Raw genomic sequence first — 19,429 nt, forward strand, 5'->3', positions numbered from 1 at the left:
ACCTCCTGCCCTGGACCCGCCTGATGCAGCGTCCGTTTCTGTTCCAGTACCAGAGATTACTGACTCCGCCATCTTAGGGGTAATAGACGGTATAGAAATTAGGAGATGTGGTCCCACTCAGGAGGTTGAGGGGGACATGGAGGAGAAGGAGGAGACTGATGCCGCCTATGGTATTGATCCTTCCGCAATAGACCTGGACAGGCAGTCTCTGCAGGACGAGAATGTGGAGAAAGAATGTGCTGAAACCTTGCACCTTAAGCAAAACGCCTTGATAGGAAGACAATGTGTGCAGTTTTGTCCCAGTCAGAGCCTGTGGTGGTTGCTGCTCAAAGTGATATTGCTCAGGCGCCTTCCACGTCTACAGCTTCCCTTACGGAGGTGCCTGAAACTGTTCCTTCTGTTATTCCTCCCCGCCTCCTAAACTACAGCGTATGGTGAAATTGGTGAAGAAGACAGCTGCATCCCCTGGGTTGGACGTGACCCCACCGGTTGTGGCCAAGGAACAGACGTCACCCATGGGACATAGTGGATGGAGCACAAATAAGCGGAAATCCCGTGCTTCTCAGCGAGTGATAGACTCAACTCCTTCCACACGCTCCAAACAAAAGCGTGTTTCCTCTCTGGATCGTTTTTCAGGGGGGGCGGTATGACCCCTTACTCTGCCTCTCTGACTCAGAGGAGGCCTTTCAGGAGGTTGCCCAGGTGCTGGACATCACTGATAGTCCGGCACTGGACCTAGAAGGTACATCAGATTTGGAGGCTTTGTTCTCGGCATCCACTCTCCAGGGTACTGAGGACCAGCCTTAGTGTGAAGGGGATGTTTCAGGGGTGGCATCTTGAACTGTATGTCATTATGGCAATTGTCTTACTTTTGTGTATCATGGCTCTTTCCCTTGCCTCCTGCAATGTGCGGGGTATGGGGACCGACTTGAGTAGACGTATGGTTTTGGATTATTTTGCTCATACCACTTATGTCATTTGTTTGCAGGAATGTTATATCCCTTATCAGCTCACATATTTTTCTTTTCAGCGCTACTGGCCTTACGGGCCCTCAGCTTGGTCCGGAGACGCAAACAAAAACAATGGCATAGTAGTCCTTTATAGGAATAAGCATTGGCAAATCACGGAGTAAAAAGTCCTCTGGCCTGGGAGTGCTATGTTGTTATCAGTTCTAATGGATGGCCTTCCTTTCAGGTTATGTATTGTTTACGCTCCAGCTACTAAGCCTGAGAAGGAGCAATTGTTCCATGTGTTAAAACCCTTTCTTGCAGGTGCTACACAGACGCTCCTTGTGGGCGATTTCAACTGCATTTTACATATGAAGGATAGGCAGGGTGCACAGGTCGCTTATACTTTAGATGTCACCTCCAAACTTTTGTTGTCCCTTCTTCACGATTTAGATTTTTATGACACCTACCGAAAGTATCATCCTCCCGGGGTAGGTTTCACTTGGGAGGCGGCTCATGGGAACGCCCGCTCCCGTCTGGATTTTGTGTTTGCCTCCAAGTCCTTGCATGCAAATAGCTGTGGTCTTATTGGAGTGCCTTTCTCAGATCATACAGTGTTGGCTATAGGTATCACCATTCCGGGTACACCTCAACGAGGGTCTGGTTTTTGGAAACTGAAAATGACATCTTAATGGATGATGATATTTGTAAATCATATGCTCAATGTTACGGTACATGGGCCGCTAAAAAAGATAGGTTTCCAGATATTTACAAATGGTGGTGTTGGGTTAAACATAAAAGTAGGCTTTTCTTTCAGGAACAAGGACGGCTCAGACGCAGGGCTGCCTGGGCTGCTTTAAAAAAATTGCATCGCCACCTTATTCTTCTCCACCAGTTGGGGGAGGCGGGCGAGGATGTCAAAAACGAGGTCCGGTTGCTCGCACTTGCTATGAATAATTGGTTAATACGTAGGAACAGCGACAGGATCTTTCATTCTAGGGTCAAATATTACCAAGGAAATCGGAAATGTACCTCCTTTTTCTTTAAAAAGGCTAAATCTGCTCAAAAACTTCTGACGCATTTACGTGATGAAAACGGGGCTGTTGTACAAGGTGTAAACCGATGCCAGCAAATCGCATTTGATTTTTATTCCAATTTTTAAGCTTTGCCACAACGCTTGTCTGCCGTTGCGGACCTTGACAAATATTGTTCAGGCCTGGAGGGTGGGCTCGATGAGGCCCAAGTTGCCCACTTGGACCAACCATTTGATGGTGAGGATTTTCTAGTTGCACTTCAGTCAGCCCCTAGGAGGTCTAGCCCAGGCCTCGATGGGCTCACTTGGGAGTTCTATAGAAAGTTATGGGATCTGATATGTATTGATTATATGGCTATGATAAAGGCTTGGTTTGCCAATAACCTTTTTTCCGCAGATTTCACTGTTGGGGTAATTTCTCTGATATTCAAGAAAGGGGATGAAACATCGCTGGGTAATTGGAGGCCCATTACCCTCCTAAATGTTGATTATAAACTAATGGCAAAAGTGTTGGCACGTCCCTTGCGATCTGTCATGCATACGTGTGTGTGCGCCCGGATCAAGCTTGTGCTATTCGCGGGCGTATAATTGTGGATAATCTGGTTACCTTGCGAGATAACCTCTGGTATGATCACGAACGCACTGTCCCTTTGGGTGTTCTCAGCCTTGATTTCCACAAGGCCTTTGATAAAGTGTCCCATGATTTTCTTTTTTTTAGTTTTGAAACACATAAAAGTTCCTCCTGCGTTTCTACAAAAAATACAGGCTCTTTACAATGGTGCTTCCAGCAAGTAAATATTAACAGGTTTTTTTACTGCTCCTTTTCCTATTCTTTCAGGGGTCCATCAGGGGTGTCCTATGTCACCTATCCTTTTCGTTTGTGCATTAGAGCCTTTTCTGTGTAAACTACGGCAAGACAAAGTCATTAAAGGTGTTTTTGTTCCTGGGGGTTTGGGGATTCAGAACAAAATTGTAGCATACATGGATGACGTCACAGTGTTGGTGACAAATGCTGCCTCTGTCCGCAGGACACTGTTACAGGCCTCTCTTTTTCAGTCACATTCTGGTTTAAGTCTTAACATGGGTAAAAGTGTTTTGTTCACTGCAGGGCCCTGAGATCGCCTGGTGAATTTACCAGTCCTTGTTACTTTGGAACCTGTTAAGATCCTGGGAGTCAACTTTGGGGTCCGTGGGTTTGAGGAGAAGAAATTGGTCTGAACTTCAGGCGAAATTATTAAAAAAGCTTTCCCTTTGGTCCTTGCGCAAACTGACGCTTGAAGGCAAAGTTTTGGTTATCAAAGCTGTTTGATTTCCGTTATTGTTGTACCTTGCCATGGTCATTCCTCCCAAATACCGCACTTTTCAGAAAGTTCAGAAAATGCTTTTCTCCTTCTTATGGAACTCTCGCATGGAGAAACTTAGCAGAGATAAAGTATGTCGACAGTGGAGAAATGGGGGTAAAAGTTTACCTGACCTTAAAGCTTTTTTGTTGTCCAAATTATGTTGTATCACGCACTGCTGATGATCTGAAATCTGTTCCTGCCTTATTTATCAAGTATTTTCTAGGCGTTTTGGACTTTTTCCCCCTTCCAATTGTTTTCCCGTGGCCCACGAGGCACCACCGTTTTATAAAGACCTTTGTTCCCTTTTGCAGACCTTGGACACAGAAACTTTTGATAGGGACATCTGTATTCACCCCACCAGGTTGAAAAACGAACTTCGGAAAACTGAGCAACCGATCCTGTTGGGTGTTCTGACTGAGGCTCAGTCAGTGCTAGTCTGGAAAATGTGGGTCACATGGACATTACCCACAGTCAGCGTGACTTGGCTTGGATGGCCACACACGGATGCCTTCCTGTGAAAGTTTTTCAACATCGGAAAGGTTTGGTCCCCACAGCATGTTGTGCGCGCCCCAGATGTGGCCACGACAAAACCATTTTCCATCTACTGTGGAGTTGTCTGTATGCGAAGAAATTTTGGGTTTTGTTGCAGCCTTTTCTTTCAAACATTGCCGGCATTGCTGCCTTGACTTTCAACACCCTTTTGTATGGACAGGACATCTCTGCACGGCGACCTCCCACTGCCTATAGTCTGTTGAACTGTGCCAAAGAGGCTTTATGGGATGCCAGGAACTTTCTCTTTCTTTTTGGGGATAAAGTTATGACCTATGTTTCTGTTGATCGTGCCACCTTAGGGATTGACGACGCCAACACCTTGTGGCAAATTAAGAACTGGAAGGGTTGGGTAACTTAGGAAAATGGAAAGTTATGATTACAAATAACTTGTTTATACGCTTTTTTTGTTTGTTTGCCTTGCCACCAGGCTATAAAAGGATTGGCATTTATGAACAAACAAAATTGTTCCTGTCTGTCGTGTACAAAGATTTCATCATCATATCTGTATATATCTCCTATGGACCACTTGATGTAACTTTGGTCTTTTAAATTGTAAATTTCTGTATCGGTGCCTTTATCCATTCAATAAAGGTTATTGAAACAAAAATCTACACTTTGATCTAGCCAGGGGGCGTCTGAAAACCAGACACCAGTCTCTGCTGGGCCTTCGCTCCACGGCTTTTCCGTGGCAAGGCTGTGCAGGGACAGGCCAAAGGAAGAAGGCAAGGTCGACACCTTTGAGGGACACCTGGGGAAAGCTGGGCCTTTGCACCACGGCTTGTCCGTGGCAAGGCTGCGCTGGAACCAGTTTTGTTCTAAAGGGTCAAAACCTTTCATTGGAGGGACACACGCCACAACCCGAGCCAAGGGACGGGCTGCGGATTTCTGGCCTGCCCGGGACCCAGTTGACGACTGTAGGCTCGGGGAGTGGTGGGGAGGACCCCCCCAACAACGGAATAGAGCCCGCACATAGCTGTGTGGTATCGGAGACGTTTTTCTGAGAAACCCCAGGTGCACTGGCATAGTGCACGGCTCGGGGTCACTCATTCCTAAAGATCAGCCATTCCCCACTATAGGAACCCCTGGCCACCCGGCCAGGAACAGGTGAGCCAACAAGGCACACTACGGGGGTGGTGGGAGGAGAGCACGGATTTCCTTTCCTTCTTTCAGAAAGTGTGGAGGAACCCTGGGCGCACCGGCAACCCGGGGACACTCCACAAGTCTCCTTATCAAGCAAAGCAGCATTCCAGGCATACCGATCGGGACTGAGCACACCCGCCCAACCATGGAAACACCCCCCCTCTCCACTTGGGGAAAGGAATCTCGGCTGAAACACGAGCCCCCAGGCTCTGGTTTCTCCTGAACAATAGCACTTTATCTTCCAGCAGACTGTTCAAAAGTATAGAAACAAGACATGAGAAGATTTAGTTGTGTTTTTTAGATTTTATTTTTTACCTTTTGTGATTTTTAGGATTAACGACAGTTTGCTTCCAGAAGATAGTTCCTCCAGTAGTCATACCATTTTTATTTCAACTAGCTGGTTAGGCCAAGGTGTAGGGCATTTTGGGTGACACAGGCCAGTCTGCAGTGAATTCTGCCATCTATGCTAGGTTTTTTGTCTTATGTTAAGTGTTCTGGGAACACCATATGTAGTCATCCGTAAATGTTTCAAGAGAACTCTATTTTAGAAATTGAATATTACGGCTTGTATAAGGCCTTCTTGTCAGGAATTACTAAAGTATGCAGCTCCCATGTCCCCAGACTGGATTCGACGTTCCATCAAAAGTGCTTACTCTATATCACTGATATCCCTTCGCTACCTCCTCATCTGTTGTGGCCAAAGAGAGTACAGCCTATTTCCCTCAGAAACTACCCACAGGTCACAAACCCCACGCGGAATCACCGAGGCCAGAGCATGGGCAAAGCTAAGCTTGGCCTGGATTCCTGGCGTTCTAGTCCCACACTCCTCCACTGCCATACTAGTCTCGTAGATCATGGCTGTATGTGGGTACGGTGCCAGGTTAGTTCACTCCTCCACAGACATTTCCTAGTCTCATAAATCATGGCTGTAGGTGGGTACGGTGGCGGGTTAGTTCTGTGGCTGTGGGGCGTTCTCCTGCTACACACACGTTCACGCCCTCTAATGTGGCCTAATGGTTAGGGCGGTCGACCTCGGGGTTGGGAAACCGGGTTAAAGTCTTGGCAGGGATGCTCAACATCCTGTGATTCTGGGCAAATCACTTAATCTCCTCGCCTAACAAAAATGAATGTGTCCGTCTGTAACATAACTGGTGCTCATGTAGAGCGCTCTGATACCTTCGGGTCTAGTTTGCGCTATATAAAACGCCACCAAAAAAAGAAATTTGTAATTCCAACACCCTTAACTAACTAATCTTGCAGCCTTCGCGTAAGGGACACTGGATGTAATGAGCTGAGCGCTATCCATTTTGCCTAAGATAAAGTTCCATCAGCATGGGTTCACTTATTAGGCAGGAACATGGGCAGCAGACATGACGACCTAGCCTCTCCTCTACACATGGAACAGGCAGGACCGCCGCCACGTGTTTGACCAATGTCCCCAAACCCATCAGTCACCTGACCCCTGAAGGGGTGGTGGGAAGGGATGGTGCACAGCTGCACTACAGAAACGAGCAGGACTCCACTCCGCATAAGAAACACGCAGACATACTTTAACTGACAGAGATGAGAGGGATGGATGGATGGATGGATGGATGGATGGGAGGGGGGGGGGTGGAAACTGTTTAACTCTGCACAAAAAACTGTTTAACTCTGCACAAACCTCCAGGGTTTTAAGGGACCCCCTACTTCTCTAGCCAGGACCAGGTGAGCTTCTAATGTGGGTACACGTATTCCTGCAGAGTGAAAGTCCCTTTCAAAGGTTGACTAGGCATCTTTCTGTTGCTCATTGCTGTATTTAGTTTATAAACTGGTACTAATGAGGTGAACCATTGCCCAGTGTTACCGTGTGTAAAAAATGTCAAAATAATAAACCAGGTGTATCCCAAAATATGCTCATCTCATAGTATTATTTACATTTTCTTACCACACAATTTAGTTGAGCCTGCTGCTTAATTTGGTCCTCCCTTGCCTCATAATTTTAGTAGCCCTTCCTATAGGACAGTCTGGCAGTGCCCAAAGGGGTTGCTGGTCAGGTCAGTGCTCTTGATTTCTTTGCTATTACCACACATTGTCTGCATAAAGCACAAATGCATGCCGTCTACCATACCTTGTAAAAAAAAAAAACATACAGCTCAAATCAATTACAAGTTTAAAACAGCCCGCTTTCTAAACAAGGGCCCCTTTTTAAGATCTCATATACGCTGCACTCACACGCAATAAACTTCATTGTCCACTCTGCACTATATCCCTTATAGCTCAGTGAGCTCCAGTGATGAGTGAGAGGGGAGGCGACACTTGGTGGCAGAGCAAGCCAGAGAGTGTCATGCTGGGTGCCAGGTTTAGAAATCATAACTATAGGTAACAAAGGTGGAGAAAACAAAAACAAATAGAGCACTCTGTGGTCTTACAGCTGTCCAATGCATTAAGAGTGATTTTGGAGCAAACGGGGTGAGCCAGAAGATCTAACAAAATGGTAGAATGCAATCAGTGTCCATGCATGTATGGACAATAATTCCTTCAAGAGAAAGAGAGATGAAAAAGAGAGGTTAAATGCAAGGAAGGTGATAGAATATGAGAGCAAAGACAAGAAAGTCAATAGAGGAATATAATCTATCAATGAGTAACCAAGAGTCTGCCACAACAGCCTACACTTGTCTGGCAGGGTTTCCAAGCAAGCACAGCAAGGCTGGCTTTTACTGGATAGCAGTGGTCTTTCTTCTGAGATCAATTATGACACAGACTACAACCTTGGAGTCCTTCTATCGTTCTTGAAGAAGGCGTCAGGAGATCATGAGTTGGACTAGCCTACACAGAGAGCACTACAATAAACAATTTAGGCACAAATAGCAGATTTTTAATCTCATTAACAGGTAGGCCGAGCATTTTACTCATTTTGTCCACCCATGTTACTTATTGCTATCAATGTGTGCACACTCAAGGGAAGGAGAACCTTGGTAATGGTCCACAACGCTAGCTCACATAATGGAATCCAGGACCAGCTGCAATTTCTGTTTTAAGCACGTGGAAGGAACCTGATGTGCTATTCGTATTTTAGATAAATTAAGAAGATTTTTAACACTTCTTGTGGGTTTTTTTTTTAAATGACAATACTGCATACAGCAGCAAGTCTGTGGTAATCATTAATGTTGGACTTTGAAATGTTGTGTCATAGGTCAAACCCACATTTGACATGGATCGTTTCCTGCTGCCAAAAGATGGTAGATCAATCAAACGAAAAGCCAAAACAGACGTCGAGAAAAGGGCTACAAAAAGTAGGAAGTATGATGTCTCCTACCCGGACCTTCGATTCACCTGCGTCACCATAAATGGTGAAATAAAGCCACAGTGTGTGGTTTGTGGCATTACCTTGGCTAATGAGTCTGAAACCAAACAAGGGTCACTAGTAGGAAAGAATACAGATTTTTTTTGCCAGAAAGCTAGAAGACATCATCCACCAAAAAGACACTGTGAAAAATGTGGTCTCAAAGCCAACAAATGCCTTGAAAGCATCTTACCAAGTGGTGTATCACATTGCCAAAAACAAAAAGGCCTTTACAGATGGGGGAAAAAGTGATTGTTCCAGCAATGCTTGATGTGTCCAAAACAATGCTTGGTGAAAAAGCGGCAGAGGAGTAGAAAATGGTACCACTTTCAGACAACAATTTGCCGCAGAATCCCTGACATATTTGAGGATATCCACAGACAACTACTTGCACGCTTGAAATTGAGTTTGTTTGCTTTGCACTTGGATGAAGCGACTGACTTATCTAAGGACGCTCATTTAATTGCTTATGTCAGATTTTTTAATCTGTAAACCAATCAGGGGACAGGCAACAGCATCAACCCTGTTTGACATTCTCAATGACTTCCTGCGCTCCAACGGCTTAAAATGGGACTGCTGTGTTGGGATCTGTACGTATGGTGCTTCTTCCATGTGTGGGGCTAGGGCAGGCCTAAAAGCCAAAGTGTTAAAAGTGGCTCCTCAGATTCTATGGACCCACTGTATGACACACCGGGAAGCCCTTGCAGTCCGAAACATGGATAGAAAACTTGGGGATGTGTTGGATTGTGCTGTGAAAATTGTTAATTTCATTAAGGCTGACCCCACTAGAGCTAGTCTGTTTGCAATTTTGTGTGCAGAAATGGGAGCTGATCATAATTGTTTGCTTTCCATACTGAAGTCCGATGGTTATCCAGAGGGAAGGTTCTGAATCGTATTTTTGAATTAAGAAATGAAGTACGGCAATTCCTTCTAGATTTGGATCCATACAAAGCAGAACAGTTGTGTAATCCCCATTGGCTTGTACTTTTAGCACACCTTGCAGACATCTTTGATAAATTAAATTCCTTGAATTTGTCTTTGCAAGGAGCTAAATGTATATATTTCACAATGTGCAAAAAAAATCTGCTTTCAAGAAGAAGCTAGAGTTGTGGAAAATACTAATCAAAGATGGCCTGCTGGAGGCATTCCCGTGTATATCAGAAGCTGTTGAGGACACAGGTTATGAACTTGAAAGTGCTGCTGAGGTCATAAGAAATCACTTGACTTTTCTCAGGGGAGGTTTTGAAAAGTACTTTCCTGAGGACACTGATCATGACAATGACTGGGTCTTCCAACCTTTTTTAGTGGATGCAGGTACTCATCTCCCAGTGCACCTTCAGGAAGACCTAATTGAGGTCCAGAGTGATTGCGTTCTCCAAATGTAATTCAGCAAAATCCCATTGGCGGAAATGTCTGAAGAACATTCATGTTTGTCAAAAATTGCAGTAAAGACTATTCAGCCTTTTATTTGGTCATATTTATGTGAGATTGGTTTCTCAGCATTGGCAGTATTAAAAACTAAGTACCGTTCAAGGCTTGAGATGGAGCACAATCTGAGGATGGCTATAGCAAAAATACATCCACAAATTGACAATCTCTGGTGAAAAACAGGCACACCCATCCCATTAGTTCAGAAATGTGTTATCAGGTTTGTCAAATTATGTTTTGTTTAGGAAAAATAAAGTACTTTTGGGCAATTCTGGAGACTTTTTGTTTGAACTGTGTAGCAAGCCTGTGACTCCGAACTACAATCACCCACAAACCTTTAGTTTGCTAAACTCTGTTCAATTTTATTTTCTCACCGTAAAAATGATTTGCCATGGGAACAGGTGTGTTTGTGGTTGTCTCTGATGAGGAGTACCAAGTTCTAGACATTTTTGTCAGGGGGGTCCTTAAGCCTGTAAATTTTGACAGGGGGTCTCGGAATTCAAACGTTTGAAGACCTCTAGCCTAGAGGATGTGGTGCCTGCAGATTGGGAGCGTCAGTTGCTAATAATGAATGCTGATATCTATATGTCCTTAGGAAGCAATAATCTGGGAGTCAGACCATTTACACAAGCACAGAGTAAACCCCCTCAAGATAAGGAGGGTAGACTAGTCTTTCCTAAAAAAGGCTGGAATAAAATTTTCCAGCCACAGAAGTCTAAGACCCGTGCAGGTTCACCTCCACCTGATGCTTCTGAACGTACATATGATTTACGTGACCGTTCTAAAATTAAATCCCCTGAGAGGTTTCAGGTTCCTGACCCCCCCCTTCTCCTCATTCCTTACAGGAATCGTCGGATCAACAATTCATTGGACGGGGACACCAGGATTATGAACAATGCAAGTCCATGCAACACTGGCGAGGCCTGCAGTACCAGTTTGACGTGAAAGTCAAAAGGGAGGAAATACCTCAGTATTGCGCCCTGTTTCAGTAGAAAAATTTGCCGCTTAAACAGCAAAGCATGTCCCAGATGGTGAGAACCCTCCTCCGTGACTGAAGTTGGGTGATAACCCTCACCGACAGCACGGCGGAAGTTACCATAGTGTGGCAGACACTCCACTAGCGTCTGGAGGCAAAAGTAACTAACACTTTTATAACTGTAAAAACAGCGGACACTTGCGTTGCCCCGACCCAGAAAGACTATCAGGTAGACCCCCCCGATTGAAGGTGATATTAAATGCATGATAAGTGCGGTCTTCTGAGACAATTTGATGTCTTCCTAAGACATTTTATTGGCAGAAGTAGGTTGGCCGCCCTCTTTTGTCCTCGCTGCCTCTCAGGGCGAGGAGGTAATTTTGCCATTGTTTTCTCAATATGTCCAGGAGGAAACTAAACATGCTTTAGCTTCAGAGTGGGCTCTAGCCAAAGCTCCTGCTTTGTATCGCAATCAGGCAGGGTGGGACAAGGTTTCGAAATTCCTTTTCGATTTACTCCTCAGCCTCAACCACTATAACCTATTAAAAGAGATGCTAAAGTGTCCAATAGTGAAATTCTGATACAATTGGAATACCAGAGTGAAGTTTAACCCTGTGTTATGTCCATGAATAATCCGCTTTTTCCGATATTGAAACCAGAATGTTTAACTAACATTGTTTTGGATTAGACATTTGAACGGTCATGTTCAGACATTTGCTGTCCAGAGGACACATTGCTCTGCATTGGTAAATAACACTGTTCGTAAAAAATATAAATCTTTAATGGATATTGCAAATGGATTTCTCAGTCACATGTTGGCTTTAGAGAGGCGTGATTTGACTGCATTCGGCGCTCTCAGCAATCAGAGAAGATATGTGAGATTGCCTATAAGATTTAGGCTTAGGCCCAGAGTTTTTGCAGCACCCGTCGTGTCAATTTTACATGAAATTGACCCCAATGCATTTTCTTATGACGAGGATATCTACTCGACAGATGATTCGTTGTATTTGCATCTCATGCGTGTGGACCGCATAATCACTCATTTTGCTATGCTAAATTTAACTTTCTGAGGTCTCACATTGACTTTTTGGCAGTACGTTTTCTTTGTTATGTGCTGAATAAGGAGGGCAGGGGTCTAACACGCCACTTTTTGGTGAATTGCGCTCAACTGCAACCTCCATCTACCCTAAAAAAAATTACAATCTTTGCTGGGTTTCTGGAATTTTGGGAGAACCTACATTCCAGGTTATGCCCAGCGTATCAAACAGCTTTATGCATTGATACAACCATCTTTCTCGTCTTCCAGTAATCTTGCAGTCTTTACAGTCTGATCTGCTCACTACTCAATTCTGAGAGACAATGAATCCTAATGAATCTAGTCATTAGGATTGTACCAGGAGCATTAGGCTTTACCTATGTAACTTTTAATGAAGGGGACACGGTTCCAGTTGCCTACAAGTTGCATTTGTATACTCTGCCTGAAATTTGCTTTTCCTCCACAGAAAAGATTCTGACAGCAGTTCAGATGGCGATTCTAAAAGAACGCTCTCTGGCTTAGGGAAAACGCATACTCATAGTTTCGCCAGTGCCCCCATTTGAAGCAGTTACCAAATCAAGTGTGCCCAGTGCTAAAGCTCTTCATCCCGTTGCATAAATGGGCAAGTTCATCGACGGATGTCAATTTCATTTTTGATCCATCCTTGCAACCGCAAGAATTTTTGCAGTATGAGCAAGTTCATCTGCATTTTTTTCTCTCTACTCCCTCTTGATCAAAAGAGATGTGTCATTTACATTGATGGTTCAGCACAGTCAGCAGCAGTGGGTTCTAAGCATACTTATTTTGCTGCCTACTCTATAGTAGCAGGGTCCATAGTAGATGGAGGTTTAACACCTTCCTTAGTTCACATGTAATCCCTTGGGGATTGTACAGCTCAGTTAGAGTCATGCGCATTGCTTTTAGCTCTTGCCGATTCATAGGTACCTACTCTGGTAGTATGTGATTCATACTACTGTCTATATAACTTTAATGACAACGTATTCTTTTGGCAACAAAATTATTTTTATGATCAAAAGGAAGCACAATAAAGCATAAACCACTTTGGGTCCGAGTGGCCGCTCTTCAGGAGCATTTGCCACTCAGACATGTTATTCATACTCTTGCCCACCAACGTGTGTGAGCGCACACTGTTGGTAATTCTATGGCTGATGAGGCAGCCAAATCTGTAGTAGCCTCATGCTCAGTAGTGGGTGTTACTAGATCCATTACTAAAATTGAGATTAAATTTTGGCAGCTGTTGCTGCAACCAAACACGGTACAACTTTTCCACAGGGTTACCCTGCTCATTATGCTCATCACTTAAACAATGATCAGGTTAGATTTTTGACTATACCTTCAGTTGGTGATTACTTGATTACCAATGATGACCGCAGGCTTTCAATTATCGTGCCTGCCCATGAAGAAACGGCTTCTGCACATGCAGGAGTGACAGCCACGATTCCACTTTTACAGCAACGATACTGGTGGTGTGAGCAATACCAACAAGCATGTAAACATGTGCTTGCCTGTGACATTTGTCCACAGATTAATCCATCTATGGTTTTGGTCCACCACACCCACACCCACACACACACACACACACACACACACGCACACACACACGCACACACACACGCACACACAACCCTTTATTGTAAATCAACTGTTTGGTTGTGTTTATCTTGATCACTGCGGTCCTCTTACATCAGACCCTGCTTGTATATATATTTTAGATGCAGTAGATTCTTGCGTAATACTGCTCTGGATTTGGCCCCTGTGCTGCGCTGACGCTCGTACATTTATAAAAGAGGTGCATGTCTTTGTCGGGACATATGCCTGTGGCGCTTTCCATTCAGACCAAGGACTGGCTTTTGCCTTTAAGGCTTACCGGGATTTGATGAAGTCGATGTAGGTGCAAGTCCATTTTTCATCTCCATACCGGACCAAGGACAATTCAGTTGTGGAATGGATAAACCGTGACTTAAAGCAATCTTTAACAGGATGGGTATTAGGTAAAAGCCAGGGCTGGTTGATCTCTGGGTGGGCGGACCTTGTACGAAATGCTCTTTGGCATCAAAATGTTTGTGCCAGACCTTGATGGTCTAGATGTTGTGATGGCTGCTGCAACATTTGACGTAGATAACCACTGAGTAAACAACTCAAACGTTCTGCTGCAGAACTGGTTGATGGAGTAATGGCCCCACACACATCTCCGCATAAGATGAAAAGAGACCAAAGTCTTGTTAATATTTCTGAGGTACCGATCAAAGATGGTATTGCTCGAGTCAAAGTGCCATTCGATGTCGTGGTCCTAAGGAGACCATTCAAATTCTATCTGTATTCTGAGTTTAAATGGAGGATGTGGTTTTACCTGGAATGCATTTAGATAATTGGTATGTAAATGCTTTTAATTCGCTGTTTTTTTATACTATTTTTGATGCAGAAGAATTATGTTTAAATTTAGCAAATTATGCGGAGTCATTTTGCTACTAGTATTATGGTCATCATTCTTTACACAAATCAAGTACTCAAAGACCTTGATTTAATTATACACAATGGGAACATTGTCCAACTCCAGCAAAGGGTAGTTCTAATACACAGAAAAGCAAATTCACATATTTTTAGATAGGATCCAGCAAATCTGGCATCTTATTTTTTCAAATTACAGTCACCCAATTTCAATAGGTATATGCTTACACAAACCAAGTTTTATTCCTTGTCCTTGACATCAGATCTGTCCATGAAGGGTTATGATTATTGGAAAGATAATATAGACCTAAAATCTATTTGGGGCACAAAATGTTGATAAGTGCAAGGTAGTGGATCGTTTCAGCGTACATGTTTGATCCCATCTCAATTGAATTTTTTCAAATGCCACAGTCCAACAGACTACCTGCTTTGGCTTGGCATCTGCAAATACATTGAACACCCAGTCTTTTCCCTCTTTAGCTTCATTTGATACATGGCAGGAACATATAAATTATACTATAGAGGGATTAACAGTTATGATTCAAAATGGAACTTTTAATTCTTAATTTCTTAGTCCGGAGGGTTGGGTACTACGGCAAACAGACACTAATGTTTATCATTCCTATTTTTTAAATACAACACAAGGATTTACCCTACATCGTCCAGCTCCTCATTACCACTATACCAACACAGTTACAAACGTATTCCATTGGTAAGTTATGCCAACAATGGTTGCAACATTCTACACTATAGTAAGTAAAACACAATCTTTCCATGTTGCCACATGATAGACCTTTCAGAACACTTTTTAAGTCCAAAAACCCCATGTCTTAAACGTATTGTATAGCAGCTTATAAAGAGTTTTGGAAATTATCACAGAAGGAGGCTGCCTTTCGTTTACGTCAAATTGATAAGTATCATTTAGAAAAAGTGCTTGCCATAGTTTATAATAGCATTAACACATTGTCATCTCATATTTATGCTTTGAACAATATTTTATCGTTTGTCAATGATATTGTTCAGCACGAAGTATCAACATTGTATCATGGTCAAAATCAACTTAGATCGTTCATGCAATTTGGTTGCATCTTACAAATACTTAAAAATGTAAGAGTCCCTTGGGATTACCTGAATGCTTCCGTATTATTTTTGCCGTTTAAATTGACAGATAAACAAAAGATGATGTCAATGAACGACGCAACCTACACTATGTTACACATTGAAAGGTTAGAACAGCTAACATTTACTGTGTCAGAGACAGATTAAACAGTGTGGTTAAAACAGAATTATTTCTCTGCCAATCTCACTATTTAAGTTTACTTCTTACATGAATCACTATCAAGTGGGTAGATATGAACCGCTTGGGAGTAGTTACATTCACAAATTATGGTCATTACCATTTGAATTCCAATGTCGGCTTGCAGAAAGGGAAGTTTTGCTAACAGGGGAAGATTGTGATTCTACGGTAGGTCACTCCCTTGTTTGTAAACAGGTGAAGCTTCATGGCGCCTCCAACGTCTCAGCACAGATTTTGGCTTGTTTTTTTAAAGGGACTCTGGTCCCTGCGATTATTCCATCTCTTACATTGCTATCTAACGGTAGTTATCTTATACTTAACAATCAACACTGCTGCAGTTTGTGGGGAGGCATCCCATACATAGTAACAGTTTCGCAACTAGTCACTTGCTGCAGTAATGTTCTGTTTTGCCCCCACACAGTAGTGTAGATAGTTTACTGTGGCCTTCCATTCCATCTTTGAAAACAGATTTCAGTAATCTAAGCAGACTCAAAGGGCTGTTGTTTCAACAAGGAGTGGCTCTCACGTCTTACGTCAGCCTGTGAGAACTTCGAATTGCAGGTGGCACGAACATCCAGTGAAATTCAGTTGTTGTTAAACACAAATCTCCCCCTACATTTCGGGGAATAAATTCACCAACTTTTTAATGTGTCTGATATGGCGGGCCTAGACCACTATTTTAAAATCGTGGGATCCGGCCTTGTAACATCGTTTCAGACTAATTTTGGAGTAATCCTCACCTTTATTCATTATATTTTTTCCAATGCCTTTGGATGCTTTCCGCTGCTGCTCCTCCTAGTTTGCAGCGTTCTTGTACTTCTCTTGCTATTCTGCAATGGCTGCTCGATCTGCAGTACTACCCGGCCAAGAGCTACTGCAGCTATTCTGTGAACGAATGCTGCAGCTGTTTGGTTGGATACCATTGGAAGCTCTTGATGTTGTAGTAATTGACTACTGGCTGACCTTCTGTTATGCCTACTTTACTTGTGTGCCACTTTCAATGGGCCCTGAATGTCTGCCTCACTACTACATTACACGCTGCCATGGATTATGAACTGTTGATGGGCCCACTGATGTCCCATAACCAGGACTGTTCCTTGGGTATGTATCTTATGTACAATCTTTTTATTGGGCTAACAGCTGAAGCGAGTCACCGCGCTTGTGCACAGCACCTCTTGGATCTGAGTTTCATCGAAGTAGACACAGATTGCCATGCAGCGCTCCTAACTGAACCAGGATATGAGGAGCATAGATGGCAACCATTTTCAAAATCGATGGATCTCACACCTTAATGGAGCTCATGGCGCTCCATTTGTCATGTGACATCCTTGGCCCGAGGATATGGTGCCATAACATACTGTAACCATTTTTTTTCTTTCAGCCCCTGCTCAAATTACCAGAGTCTAAAACTATTTTTTCTATAATTGGTTTATGTTTTTTGCTTTTATCATGGCACTTTGGCACTGCTTACCACTGGCTTCTGTATCATTTCAGAGCTTACGTCCTGACTAAGGGGAGGTTGTCACATGGGCCGAGGGGACATTGTCATCTTTCCTATGTTGGCATTAGCATAGTGCAGACTGTGCCCTGCTTTCTACACATTACTACATGGGCTTTTTGTTACACAAGCCTCTCCTGCAACTTTGACACAAGAACATAGTTATTTTTCTTGCACAGCGAGTTCCTGAGATTTAGTCTGAACATTGTTTGCAAGGTTAAACAACAATGCCCCTTGTTATGCTGTTCTGGTCAGTCTCTAGCACCTAAACAAAACATGCAGATGCAGCTGTTTGGAAATATGTACTTTGGTCTTATTGGAATACACGGATAGGTAGCTAACATTTGGAGAGGGTCCTTTCTAGGGAGAAGAGCATAACGGTACCTGTGATGTAGATCTATCATCTGTAGTCTGAGGTACGGGGTCTGCAGATGACACCCAAAGTTCATATTCATGGGAGGGAGGTTAGGCTATTGTCATATATAATGAGGGCACCTTTTATGATTTACGGACTAATTACTATGCTGAACCTATTTGTGATATGTATTTTTCTGCTTGTTGTGGCACCAATACTGCATAATAGAGCAAGTTAGTTAAAATAAACATTTTAAACTTGTTTGTGTCTCTGTCAGATCTTGTTGTGGACGAATAGAAGAGTGGGAGTGAAAGGGTGTGTCCTGCAAACGCGATTCCTGAGAGTGTCAGGAGTGTAGTGATCTAGGGTACCTTATCACTTGTGCCTTCCTGGGTGAGTAGGAGGGCAAGTGAGGCACTATAGCTAGTCAGTCATGGGCTTATGGGTGCTAAGGTGGGATGAGTACTCAGTCCCTACCTACCGCAATCCTATAATCCTACCCATTGTTCTGTGTTTGAACAAAATCCCTGGTCCATTGGGAAAGTAACAATGTTGAGGTATTACAAGCCTTAATTTTTAATGTAAACTGATTTTTTGTGCAAAATGTAATTACTAAACTATGTATGTGTGCCTTTATACATTAATCAAGGTTTTTAAAACAAAAATAATAATCTGTTCTTATCAGCGAAGAACCATTGTTAAGTGGGAGTAATTTTGATATTTACTGGGTCTACGACTTTGACTTTTGAACAAAATAAATTTGCATCGTATATGCAAATTTTCAGAGAAGATCTACCTTACTTTTAAGGAAGCAGGGCTAAGGACACCAGAGTGCTGGTGTCAGTTTGCTGACTGTGGCGCATAAAAGAAACCCCAAGTATCAGTAGTCAGCTCTTGGAGCTAGATAACATTGCACTACCTAGTAACTATATATTTCCTGGCGTTTGGGTGGAACATCCTTCCAGGCCTGCCAAACACCCACACCTCTACGAAGGGGACTTATGCTTAGGTGGAAACACCTATAACTCTCACCTTAGCTCTTGGGAGTGTTTAAGCAATGTTTCTTGCACAGCAGGCAATGGCTGCCTGCTAGATGGTACAGGAGAGGGAGTGCCTGCAGGCAACTGGTAATCCCCAGGGTAACCCAGCAAGAAACCAGCAGCCAAAAAGGTAGTACCTATGGCAACTGAGGTGGTTCAGGACATGGATACTGGTGCCCCATGTACCAGTGCTGAAGGCATCCCCTGGTGGATGCCCTGTAGCCCAACCCCTACACCCCACATGAGGGCAGCACAGCGGCAACTAATGCAGACCCCCCAAAAGCAAGCACCAACACTAGGCGGGTTGGTGACCAGAAGGCTCTTGGGCTTAAGCAGGGAAAGCCTGAAAACCATACAGCTGCCAAACCAAGGGGCTAAGGGAAGAGCCAGGAGAGGACCAGAAAGGGGACTGCCCTCAAATCCTTCAATGGGTAAAAATTTGCCCGCAGACGTGCCCAGATTATGTGCTGGGAGCGGAAGAACATTAAGTGACCCAAGCTGGATAGTGTCTCCTTGTGGGATCCTTTTTTGATCAGGTCACCCAATTTGGGATTTATGCTCATTAGGAGAGCTCTTCGCCTTTCTGAGATTAATCCAGCATTGGCGTTCCAAGTAAACAGAGCTTGTTGGCTCCATCCTCGGAGCAGTTCGACATCCACTGGTATTTCTTTGCACAAAGCTTACTTTGACAAGTCCAATATTTTGGCCAGTGGGCCTCAAATATCAATAACTTTATCGTCACACTGTCTTAGTCAGTGTTCTAGGCCATCACTAGGGCCTATTCTGATTTTGAATAAGAAGGTAATTCCAGGCTTGTTATTAAGAAAGGATCTTGGGCATTCTGCCCGCTTAGATTACACTTTTTTTGTCAAGTGGATTACAGATCCCGTGCTTGATAAAAGGACATGATGTGGCCCATAGGCCAACATTCGGACTCTCTAGAGTGTGTGATGCAGGTGGGGTTCACCATTTCAACACCGTAAATGTCTATTATGG

The sequence above is a fragment of the Lissotriton helveticus genome, chromosome 6 (genome assembly GCF_964261635.1).
Source record: "Lissotriton helveticus chromosome 6, aLisHel1.1, whole genome shotgun sequence".
In the NCBI taxonomy this organism is placed as follows: domain Eukaryota; kingdom Metazoa; phylum Chordata; class Amphibia; order Caudata; family Salamandridae; genus Lissotriton; species Lissotriton helveticus.